Source organism: Triticum dicoccoides, chromosome 1B (genome assembly GCF_002162155.2).
Source record: "Triticum dicoccoides isolate Atlit2015 ecotype Zavitan chromosome 1B, WEW_v2.0, whole genome shotgun sequence".
Classification (NCBI taxonomy): Eukaryota; Viridiplantae; Streptophyta; class Magnoliopsida; order Poales; family Poaceae; genus Triticum; species Triticum dicoccoides.
The window spans coordinates 184286306-184300014 of NC_041381.1; positions in this window are offsets into that span (position 1 = coordinate 184286306).

Sequence of the window (13709 nt, forward strand, 5' to 3'; positions counted from 1 at the left end):
AACTCAATGATGATCCCCGGACTCCGATCCAGCAAGGTGTCGGGGAAGAGTTCCGTCAGCACGACGGCATGGTAACGATCTTGATGTTCTACCGTCACAGGGCTTTGCCTAAGCACCGCTAAAATCTTATCGAGGACTATGGTGGAGGGGGGCACCGCACACGGCTAAGAGATCAAGAGATCAATTGTTGTGTCTTAGAGGTGCCCCCTGCCCCCGTATATAAAGGAGCAAGGGGGTGCGGCCGGCCAAGGGGAGAGGCGCGCCGGAGGAGTCCTACTCCTATCGGGAGTAGGACTCCCCCCCTTTTCCATGTTGGACTAGGAGAGAGAGGGGAAAGAGGTGGAGGGGAGGAAGGAAAGGGGGGGCGCCGCCCCCCTCTCCTTGTCCTATTCGGACTGGGGGGAGGGGCATGCGGCCTAGCCCTGGCCTCCTCTCTTCTCTTCCACCTAGGCCCACTAAGGCCCATTAAGCTCCCGGGGGGTTCCGGTAACCTCCCAGTACTCCGGTAAAATCCCAATTTCACCCGGAACACTTCCGATATCCAAACATAGGCTTCCAATATATCAATCTTCATGTCTCGACCATTTCGTGACTCCTCGTCATGTCTATAATCTCATCCGGGACTCCGAACAAACTTCGGTACATCAAAACTCATAAACTCATAATATAGTTGTCATCGAAACCTTAAGCGTGTGGACCCTACGGGTTCGAGAACTATGTAGACATGACCTAGAACTGTTTCCGGTCAATAACCAATAGCGGAACCTGGATGCTCATATTGGCTCCAAGATATTCTATGAAGATCTTTATCGGTCAAACCGCATAACAACATACGTTGTTCCCTTTGTCATCGGTATGTTACTTGCCTGAGATTTGATCGTCGGTATCCAATACCTAGTTCAATCTCGTTACCGGCAAGTCTCTTTACTCGTTACGTAATGCATCATTCCGTAACTAACTCATTAGCTACATTGCTTGCAAGGCTTATAGTGATGTGCATTACCGAGAGGGCCCAGAGATACCTCTCCGACAATCGGAGTGACAAAACCTAATCTCGAAATACGCCAACTAAACATGTACCTTTGGAAACACCTGTAGAGCTCCTTTATAATCACCCAGTTACGTTGTGGCGTTTGGTAGCACACAAAGTGTTCCTCTGGTAAACGGGAGTTGCATAATCTCATAGTTATAGGAACTTGTATAAGTCATGAAGAAAGCAATAGCAACATACTAAATGATCAAGTGCTAAGCTAACGGAATGGGTCAAGTCAATCACATCATTCTCCTAATGATGTGATTCCGTTAATCAAATGACAACAGATGTCTATTGTTAGGAAACATAATCATCTTTGATTAATGAGCTAGTCAAGTAGAGGCATACTAGTGACATTAAGTTTGTCTATGTATTCACACTGTATTATGTTTCCAGTTAATATAATTATAGCATGAATAATAAACATTTATCATGATATGAGGAAATAAATAATAACTTTATTATTGCCTCTAGGGCATATTTCCTTCAAGACTTTCTTAACATCTCTCGCGAATTGTGACGATTTAGCATTTCTCCTGAATTCCACCCCACCATCCTCTACGTACTTGCGTCTGAATATATCTAACCATAAGCCACCACATCCAGTCAAAATTTTCCATGCCCACTTGGTAATGAGACACCAGTTCATTATTTTGGAGTTGATTACCCCGAGCCCCCCTCTCTCTTTCGTCTAACAAATATTCTCCCAACTAACCATATGATGCCTCTGCTTCCCATTCTCTTTTGCCCAGAAAAAGCGGGATCGAACTTTATTGAGTTTAGCATGGATCCCATCTTGGAGAAGATAGAAGCCCATAACAAACATTGGGATGTTGGTTAGGCAATCATTTATCAGAACCAGGCGCCCACCAAAAGCTAAAAATTTGCCTTGCCAGGGCTCCACTCGCGTCGCAGTTTTGTCCACTACCGGTTGTAGTTCCCCCATAGTAAGGGCTCTCGCGGATACAGGCATCCCCAAGTACTTCATCGGGATGGATCCCAATTCACAATTCATTATGTGGGCCGCCCGCAGTTGCGACTCTAGATCTCCCCCTGTTACTATCGCCTCACTTTTGTCAAAATTGATTTTTAAGCCTGACATCTCCTCAAAACACATCAAGATAAATTTGAGATTTACTATTTCCCTCTCTGAGTTCTTAATGAAAATTAGCGCGTCATCCGCATATTGCAGATGTGTTATCCCTCCCGGAATTATATTGGCTGCCACCCCTGAAATATGGCATGCCGCCTTTGCATGGTCAAGAATGGATGCTAGCGCGTCTGCCAATATATTAAACAGGAGTAGGGATATCGAATCACCCTGTCGTACCCCCCGTTTATTTCTAAAGAATGGGCCTATCTCCCCGCTAATAATCAGGAACGGATTCAAGGGAGGCAAGCGCTTTTCTTTTATTAAGAGCGACTTTTTAAAATCAAAATGTAGCATGAATCGGATAAAATACAAAATGAACGACACCCGGTCACACAGCAAAAATTACAAGGTCAACTATGAAATAAATAAGTAGATATAGTGGTATCAGTAAACTTTAGCTATAGCTTCAGCAATGTTCTCATCAGTATATGCAATTAATTCAAATTATATGATTCTTTTTTTTAGTTCACACTTTTCTTCAACATAAGCGACCACACTAATGTAGTCATGCTTTACCCGACCACTCTAGTTATCCTAGTTCTAGTTTATCTAGAAACTAGTTTGAAATTAGGAGTACAAGCAGTTTGAATAAATTCTGAATATATTCGGTAAAAATAACACTGACGGAAATCTAATGGTAAATCATTAGCAGCAATTAAACGACAAAGAGCTTCTCTCTGGACATTAACATCATAACTGAAATTACGTACCAAACCGTCAGGGTTGAACTTGAGCGTGCTCTGTTTCACCGCACATTCTCTATCCTTCTTGGTGTGCACATCGATAAGCCTCTTTAGGTGTCCGGCTCCTCCTTTACCTCCCATGGGCAACACATTCGTGCATCTTTTGCACTTAGCTCTAGTCTGGTGGATACCATCCACCTCAACTATTTCTTCATCAAAGTGCTCCAACACCTCGGAGGTTTTGCGATGAGCACTTTTTGCATAGGTGGTGGTGGAGGAAGTGTTGGCACTAGTGAAATGGGTGCTAGATTGTGAAGGTGGTGTATTGTCGCCTAGAGGAGAAAATATGGTATTGTCGGGATTGGGATCGACAAAGTCGGGTATGTCAAGATCGAAATCACTTGCTTGGAAGCTATCAAACAGGTTGTGACCAACCATGCTTAAGTGTGGGAAAGGAGGGGTGGGCATCTTTATTTGTAGCAAAAAAAGGCAAATTTTGGACCAATTTACCCTTCTAACGGCTAAAAATTCAAATTTACGCCTAAAAAGGATACAAATGCCCATAAACGGGCTAAAAAAGGCCACCCCTAAGCTAAAGTGCATGGGCATCACTCCCATGTCCTCTCCCCATGGTCGCCACATGCCCCCCCCCCCCGCTCCCCTTTGGAATTTGGATGCATGTGTCGTGCTTGGGCTGGCCCAGTTACTTAACTAGACGTGTCGTTCTGGCACATGCACCTCGTATCGTGGCCAAGCACGACCCACGCGTGTCGCGGGCCTAACACATCTCGTGTAGTCATGTGTCGGGAATGTTTCCTTCTAGACCAGCCCACGAAGCACGACCCATTCAGCCAAGTTTGCTCAGAGCCCGTATTACCTCACCCAAGTTGAAATGAACCACCGATGTGATGCAATGCAGGTATGAAAATCACTGTAGACTACCAAACATGACCCCACATCGACTTCCTTCTCCTCTCCTCTAGTATCAACTAAGTGCTCACAATAGCCAATCCACCAAACTGAACCACTCGTTTCCTCCTCCTTCCTTTCATTTTCTCCTCCGCTAGACTTCCCTTGACTCGGCTGGAGCAGTGTAGTACAGCTCCTTCACCCCAACGCTAAGGAAGCCCTCTACTCGCCTCGAATTCTTTGTCTTTCGCTCACAAATCAAACTTGTTCTCCCTCCAGAAACAACCCAATCCAACTTGATCTTTGGCTCCAACAACCTCAATCTTTAAGCCTAAGGTGAACCCCCCATCCAACTATGCAATTGCAATCATCGATTTGTTGATTCGACTCATTTCAAAATCCCCAACTGAATGTGTAGCCACTATTCGGATTCTGATAGAAATAGTTGTAGATTATACTGAGGAGTGAGGGCCTGTTTGATTTTGTTAGAAGAAAAAAAATAGCAAATGAATTAACTTCGACTTGTAGGCAGTAGAGCATTCATTGAATTATCTTTGAATTGCAAGCTGTAGATGACACTTGGTTAAGCTTGCACATTTTTATCCTACAAATTTCATGGAGGAAGATTTAGTGCATATTCCTTATCGACGTACACACTTCATTCCTAATATGCATATAGATGAGAGGTTTAATGGTCAAAATATAGTCAATCTTTCCATTATGCTAAGCTTGTTGAGACAAACAAGAGTGTGTCTTATAACCTTGTTTGCAAGCTTCTCAAAGTGGTTCTAACTTCTAACACTAACAATAGCAATAGCTAGTGTTGAGAGAGTATTCCCTTCAATGATTTATGCGAAAAACAAGCTATGAAACGAAATGGGAAATCAACTATTAATGATTGCTTGGTTACATTATTGAGAAGGAATTCTTTTTCAAGTGAAGTATGATGTTGTCATATCTCGCTTTCAAGCCATGATAGAGTGTATATACGTGTTGTAGTTTTCTTATCTATTTTCTAATTAAATATTGTGCTATTATGAACAATCTTTCCTCAAAAAATAATAATTTGAATACCCAATATTGAATTCCTCGATCCGCCACGCGGCCAGGCACGACCCAGGCATGCGTGGGACGCAAACCCTATCTGGCGCCTTCAACGCCTGTTATAGGGTTTTTCGCAAATGGGCACGCACGCTCCTCGCAAGGCCGGCCACCCTTTCTTTTATCTGTTTAAACCGCAAAAAACAGCGCGTAAGTGTGATACAAATCACGACCTCCACGTTTAATTTAAGCTACGGTAGCCAACTAGGCAATTGACATGATGTGATTCGTTACATCCTTTTTCCACTTTTTGTCCTTCTTTTATTTTTATTTTTTCTTCTTTTTTTTCGTGTTCCTTTTTTCTTTTTTCTAGAAACGTGTGAACTTTTTTTTATCAAAATGTATGTTTTTTCAAGTTCATGAACCGTTATCCAAAATCCGGTGAAATTGATGAAGTTTTTCGGAATTCACGTACTTTTTCGAAAATCCGAGAACATTTCTTAAAAATTCGATGAACTTTTTTTATCAAAATTGATGAACTTTTTCAAATCCTTCAATTCATTTTTAAAATCTGATGAACTCTTTTCAAATTTGTGAAGTTTGTTTCAAAATTGATGAAGTTTTTCTATTTTTGTGAACATTTTTTGAAAAAACCAGGAACTTTTTTTCAAAATTGATGAACTTTTTAAAAATTCGTGAATTCTTTTCGAAATTTATGTTTTCTCCTTTCAAATAATTTATACCAGGACTGAAATAAAACACATCAAAGTGATCACGGTGCAGTGGTTATTGCACTAACACCAACTTAGGCATGCAGGATTGAACCCCACATCTCGCTGAATAATAACCTTGTAGATTTTTCTTTTCTTGCTGGACGTGAACGATGTTGGGCCGGCCCACTACTACTCGCCTTCAAGTGCCAACTACCCTAAGTGACGCTGAGGACGTCGAAGAGGAGGGCTTGCAGCGGAGCCGACACATCTTGTTTAGTCCTATGGGGGGCACGCTTGCTTTTGGGCTAACCCATGAAGCACGACCCGTTTGGTCAGGTTTTCTTAGAGCCCTTATTACCTCACCCAAGCTAAAAATGAACTAGTTATGTGATTGTCAGCGAACCACTGTCTACTGACGAAGGAGGAACTGCTGCGACTACAACTGATGTCGACAACAGCAAGACAGCTACAATGCCAGAACCGAGGCCCAAGTCCACTCGGCCCAGGAAGATACCCCAGTGGCTTGCAAGCCCAAACTAGGCCCGTTGATTCGGGTGTAATAGTACTTATAGCCGTTAGTGGCTTTCCTTTTGCTTTCGGCGATGGACTCGGTGGCTACGGCCAACCTTGTATCTGATACAGACGTGAGGGTGGTTGGGAGGAACACGCCTGTCAAATTCAAATTCTAGATCGAATCCCCAACTTTCGCCATGGCCATGTGAGCTAGATCTAAGTGCCTCACAGTTGGTAATCAGAGCCATTCGTCCTGGAGTTTCCGCTACACCACCACTGCACCAGGGTATGTAGATGCACTCTCCTTCCCCTCGTTGCTGGTTTCTCCATAGATAGATCTTGGTGACACGTAGGAAAATTTTGAATTTCTGCTACGTTCCCCAACACCTGGCACCTTCCAGGGTTCTCTAAACAATACATTGAAACCAGTCAACAGAAAGAACACTCTCTATTTCTTCGATGATATCCTTGTCTTCAGCAAAACTTACAAGGAGCACCTTGCTCATGTCAGAAGAGTATTGGAATTACTCAGAGCTGACCAGTGGAAGGTTAAGTTGTCCAAATGTGCTTTTGCTCAACAACAAATTGATTATCTGGGCCACACTATTAGTGTTGCAGGTGTATCCACTGATTCTTCTAAAATATCCACTGTTCAGAACTGGCCTACCCCTTCTAATGTGAAGGAAGTGAGAGGATTTCTTGGTCTTAGTGGGTATTACAGGAAATTCATCCAACATTATGGCATAATCAGCAAACCACTAACTGAACTCCTCAAGAAGGGAGTACCATTTGTATGGTCCTCAGTTACTGCAGAAGCATTTGCTATCCTGAAGCAGAAATTGATTGAGGCTCCTGTTTTAGCTCTTCCTCAGTTTAATAAACCTTTTGTTATTGAAACAGATGCCTGTGACAAAGGGATTGGAGCAGTCTTAATGCAAGAAGGTCATCCCCTGGCTTATGTCAGTAAAGCTCTGGGGCCCAAAAACAGGGGACTGTCAGTCTATGAGAAGGAATACATGGCTATTTTGCTAGCTGTGGAACAGTGGAGACCTTACTTACAGATGCAACATTTTGTGATCAAAACTGATCAGAAAAGTTTGGTCCATCTGCAGAACCAAAAACTACATACTGTTTGGCAACAGAAAGCTCTCACCAAGTTAATGGGGCTGGATTATGAGATTGTATATAAGAAAGGGGTTGAGAATTCTGTAGCAGATGCCCTGTCCAGGAGACCAGCAGATCAACAATTGTTTTCTATATCTAAGATACAGCCAGTATGGATGACTGAAGTAATTAACAGTTACAATGATGACAAGTATGCTATTGAACTCCTGCAACAACTGGCTCTGAACCCTGTTGCTAGACCCAATCACCAATTGCTGCAAGGGATAATTAGATATTAAGGAGCCATATGGATAGGGAATAAGCAAGAGCTACATGATAAAAATTGTTTTCTATATCCGAGATAGGATCCATGTATCAGAACAAAGCATGGACTTTGGTGGACTTGCCCAATGATTGGCAAGCCATTGAGATAAATGGATCTTTAAGAAGAAGACGGACGTGGACGGTAATGTCACCGTCTATGAAGCTCGACTTGTGGCGAAGAGTTTTTCACAAGTTCAAGGAGTTGACTACGATGAGATTTTCTCATCCGTAGCGATGCTTAAGTCCGTCGGAATCACGTTAGCATTAGCTGCATTTATGAAATTTGGCAGATGGATGTCAAAACGAGTTTCCTTACCAGTTTTTGTAAGGAAAGGTTGTATGTGATACAATCAGAAAGGTTTTGTTGATCCTAAGGATGCTAAAAGGTATGCTAGCTCCAGCAATCCTTCTAGGGACTGGAGTAAGCATCTTGGAGTTGGAATGTATGCTTTGATGAGATGATCAAAGATTTTGGGTGTATACAAAGTTTATGAGAAACTTGTATTTCCAAAGAAGTGAGTGGGAGCACTATAGAATTTCTGATGAGTATATGTTGTTGACATATTGTTGATCAGAAATGATGTAGAATTTCTGGAAAGCATATAGGGTTATTTGAAAGGTGTTTTTCAATAGAAAACCTGGATTAAGCTACTTGAACATTAAGCATCAAGATCTATGAGGATAGATCAAAAACGCTCAATAGTACTTTCAAATGAGCACATACCTTGACATAATCTTGAAGGTGTTCAAGATGGATCGGTCAAAGAAGGAGTTCTTGCCTGAGTAGTAAGGTACGAAGTTAAGACTTAAAGCTCGACCACGGAAGAAAAGAGAGAAAGGACGAAGATCGTCCCCTATGCTTTAGACGTAGGCTCTACAGTATGCTATGCTAAGTACCGCACCTGATGTGTGCCTTGCCACATGTCTGGCAAGAGAGTACAAAGGTGATCAAGGAGTGGATCATCAGATAGCGGTCAAAGTTATCCTTAGAGGACTAAGGAATTTTCTTGATTATGGAGGTGGTAAAAGAGTTCGTCGTAAAGGGTTACGTCGATGCAAGCTTGACACCTATCCGGATAGCTCTAAGTAGAGATACCGGATACGTATAATGGAGCAACAATTTAGAATAGCTCCAAGTAGAACAGTTATTTGGAATAGCTCCAAATAGAGCGTGGTAGCTGCATCTAGGAGATGACATAGAGATTTGTAAAGCACACACGGATCTGAAAGGTTCAGACCCGATTGACTATAACCTCTCTCACAAGCATAACATGATCAAACCCAGAACTCTTGGGTGTTAGTCACATGGGGATGTGACCTTGAGTGTTAATCACATATCAATGTGAACTGGATTATTGACTCTAGTGCAAGTGGGAGACTATTGGAAATATGCCCTAGAGGCAATAATAAATATGTTATTATTATATTTCTTTGTTCATGATAATAGTCTTTTATTCATGCTATAACTGTATTATCCGGAAATCGTAATACACGTGTGAATACATAGACAACACCATGTCCCTAGTAAGCCTCTAGTTGACTAGCTGGTTGATCAATAGATGGTTACGGTTTCCTGACCATGGACATTGGATGTCATTGATAACGGGATCACATCATTAGGAGAATGATGTGATGGACAAGACCCAATCCTAAGCCTAGCATAGAGATCATGTAGTTCGTATGCTGAAGCTTTTCTAATGTCAAGTATCTTTCCTTAGACCATGAGATTGTGCAACTCCCGGATACCGTAGGAATGCTTTGGGTGTACCAAACGTCACAACGTAACTGGGTGGCTATAAAGGTGCATTATAGGTATCTCCGAAAGTGTCTGTTGGGTTGGCACGAATCGAGACTGGGATTTGTCACTCCGTGTAAACGGAGAGGTATCTCTGGGCCCACTCGGTAGGACATCATCATAATGTGCACAATGTGACCAAGGGGTTGATCACGGGATGATGTGTTACGGAACGAGTAAAGAGACTTGCCGGTAACGAGATTGAACAAGGTATCGGTATACCGACGATCGAATCTCGGGCAAGTAAAATACCGCTAGACAAAGGGAATTGTATACGGGATCGATTGAGTCCTTGACATCGTGGTTCATCCGATGAGATCATCGTGGAACATGTGGGAGTCAACATGGGTATCCAGATCCCGCTGTTGGTTATTGACCGAAGAACGTCTCGGTCATGTCTGCATGATTCCCGAACCCGTAGGGTCTACACACTTAAGGTTCGATGACGCTAGGGTTATAAAGGAAGTTTGTATGTGGTTACGGAATGTTGTTCGGAGTCCCGGATGAGATCCCGGACGTCACGAGGAGTTCCGGAATGGTCCGGAGGTAAAGATTTATATATGGGAAGTCCTGTTTTGGTCGCCGGAAAAGTTTCGCACTTTATCGGTATTGTACCGGGAGTGCCGAAAGGGGTCCGGGGGTCCACCGGGGGGGTCCACCTGCCCCGGGGGGGCACATGGGCTGTAGGGGGTGCGCCTTGGCCTATATGGGCCAAGGGCACCAGCCCCAAGAGGCCCATGCGCCAAGGAAACTTGGGGAGGGAAGAGTCCTCAAGGGGGAAGGCACCTCCGAGGTGCCTTGGGGAGGATGGACTCCTTCCCCCCTCTTGGCCGCACCCCTTCCTTGGAGGAAGGGGCAAGGCTGCGCCTCCCCCCTCTCCCTTGCCCCTATATATAATGGAGGGGAGGGAGGGTATCCATACCTGAGTCCCTGGCGCCTCCCTCCCTCCCGTGACACCTCCTCCTCTCCCGTAGGTGCTTGGCAAAGCCCTGCAGGATTGCCACGCTCCTCCATCACCACCACGCCGTTGTGCTGCTGCTGGATGGAGTCTTCCTCAACCTCTCCCTCTCTCCTTGCTGGATCAAGGCTGGGAGACGTCACCGGGCTGTACGTGTGTTGAACGCGGAGGTGCCGTCTGTTCGGCACTAGGATCATCGGTGATCTGAATCACGACAAGTACGACTCCATCAACCCCGTTCTCTTGAACGCTTCCGCTTAGCGATCTACAAGGGTATGTAGATGCACTCTCCTTCCCCTCGTTGCTGGTTTCTCCATAGATAGATCTTGGTGACACGTAGGAAAATTTTGAATTTCTGCTACGTTCCCCAAAGGTGGCATCATGAGCTAGGTCTATTGCGTAGATTCTTTGCACGAGTAGAACACAAAGTGGTTGTGGGCATTGATGTTGTTCAATATGCTTACCGTTACTAGTCCAATCTTGTTTCAACGGTATTGTGGGATGAAGCGGCCCGGACCGACCTTACACGTACTCTTACGTGAGACAGGTTCCACCGATTGACATGCACTTGGTGCATAAGGTGGCTAGCGGGTGCCAGTCTCTCCCACTTTAGTCGGAACAGATTCGATGAAAAGGGTCCTTATGAAGGGTAAATAGCAATTGGCATATCACGTTGTGGTTTTTGCGTAGGTAAGAAACGTTCTTGCTAGAAACCCATAGCAGCCACGTAAAACATGCAAACAACAATTAGAGGATGTCTAACTTGTTTTTGCAAGGTATGCTATGTGATGTGATATGGCCAAAAGGATGTGATGAATGATATATGTGATTTATGAGATTGATCATGTTCTTGTAATAGGAATCGTGACTTGCATGTCGATGACGTGACAAGATGATCATGGAGCCCCAAGATGGAGATCAATGGAGCTATATGATATTGGCCATATCATGTCACTACTATATAATTGCATGTGATGTTTATTATGTTTATGCATCTTGTTTACTTAGAACGACGGTAGTAAATAAGATGAACCCTTACAACAATTTCAAGAAGTGTTCTCCCCTAACTGTGCACCGTTGCTACAGTTTGTCGCTTCGAAGCACCACGTGATGATCGGGTGTGATAGATCCTTACGTTCACATACAACGGGTGTAAGACAGATTTACACATGCAATACACTTAGGGTTAACTTGACGAGCCTAGCATGTACAGACATGGCCTCGGAACACGGATACCGAAAGGTCAAGCATGAGTCGTATAGTAGATTTGATCAACATGAAGATGTTCACCGATGATGACTAGTCCATCTCACGTGATGATCGGACACGGCCTAGTTGACTCGGATCATGTAATCACTTAGATGACCAGAGGGATGTCTATCTGAGTGGGAGTTCATAAGATGAACTTAATTATCCTGAACATAGTCAAAAGACCTTTTGCAAATTATGTCGTAAGCTCGCGCTTTAGTTCCACTGTTTAGATATGTTCCTAGAGAAAATATAGTTGAAAGTTGACAGTAGCAATTATGCGGACAGTAGAAAGCTTATGTCCTTAATGCACCGCTCAGTGTGCTGAACCCCAAACGTCGTTTGTGGATGTTGCGAACATCGGACATACACGTTTTGATAACTACGTGATAGTTTAGTTAAACGGTTTAGAGTTGAGGCACCAAAGACGTTTTCAAAACGTAGCGGAACATATGAGATGTTTCGAGGGCTGAAATTGGGATTTCAGGCTCGTGCCCACGTCAAGAGGTATAAGACCTCCGACGATTTTCTTAGCCTGCAAACTCAGGGAGAAAAGCTCAATCGTTGAGCTTGCGCTCAGATTGTCTGAGTGCAACAATCACTTGAATCGAGTGGGAGTTGATCTTCCAGATGAGATAGTGAAGTTTCCCCAAAGTCATTGCCACCAAGTTGCTAGAGCTTCGTGATGAACTATAACATATCAAGGATAGAGATGATGATCCTTGAGGTATTCGTGTTGTTTGACATCGCGAAAGTAGAAATCAAGAAGCAGCATCAATTGTTGATGGTTGGTGAAACCACTAGTTTCAAGAAGGGCAAGGGCAAGAAGGGATACTTCATGAAACGGCAAATCAGCTGCTGCTCTAGTGAAGAAACCCAAGGTTGAACCCAAACCCGAGACTAAGTGCTTCTGTAATAAGGGACCAGCCACTGGAGCAGCATTACCCTAGATACTTGGTAGATGAGAAGGCTGGCAAGGTCGATAGAAGTATATTGGATATACATTATGTTAATGTGTACTTTACTAGTACTCCTAGTAGCACCAGGGTATTAGATACCGGTTCGGTTGCTAAGTGTTAGTAACTCGAAATAAAAGAGCTACGGAATAAACGGAGACTAGCTAAAGGTGAGCTGACGATATGTGTTGGAAGTGTTTCCAAGTTTGATGTGATCAAACATCGCACGCTCCCTCTACCATCAAGATTAGTATTAAACCTGAATAATTGTCATTTGGTGCTTGCGTTGAGCATAGACATGATTGGATTATGTCTATCGCAATACGGTTATTCATTTAAGGAGAATAATGGTTACTCTATTTATTTGAATAAAACCTTCAATTGTCTTGCACCTAAAGGAATGGTTTATTGAATCTCGATCGTAGTGATACACATTTTCATGCCAAAAGATATAAGATAGTAATGATAGTACCACTTACTTGTGGCATTGCCATGTAAGTCATAATGGTATAAAACGCATGAAGAAGCTCCATGTTGATGGATCTTTGGACTCACTCGGTTTTGAAAAGTTTGAGACATGCGAACCATGTCTATTGGTGTATACGCATGAAGAAACTCCATGCAGATGGATCGTTTGGACTCACTTGTTTTTGAATCACTTGAGATATGCAAATCATACCACATGGGCAAGATGACTGAAAAGCCTCGTTTTCAGTAAGATGGAACAAGATAGCAACTTGTTGGAAGTAACACATTTTGATGTGTGCAGTCCAATGAGTGTTGAGGCATGCAGTGAATATCGTTATGTTCTTACTTCACAGATGATTCGAGTAGATGTTGAGAATATTTACTTGATGAAACACAAGTCTGAATTATTGAATGGTTCAAGTAATTTCAGAGTGAAGTAGAAGATCATTGTGACAAGAGGATAAAATGTCTATGATATGATCATAGAGATGAATATCTAAGTTATGAGTTTTGGCACACAATTAAGACATTGTGGAAATTGTTTCGCAATTAATACCGCCTGGAACACTGTAGTGTGATGGTGTGTCCGAACATCATAGTTGCACCCTATTGGATATGGTGCGTACCATGATGTCTCTTATCGAATTACCACTATTGTTCATGGGTTAGGCATTAGAGACAACCACATTCACTTTAAATAGGGCACCACGTAATTCCGTTGAGATGACACCGTATGAATTATGGTTTAGAGAAACCTAAGTTGTCGTTTCTTAAAGGTTTGGGTCTGCGACGCTTATGTGAAAAAGTTTCA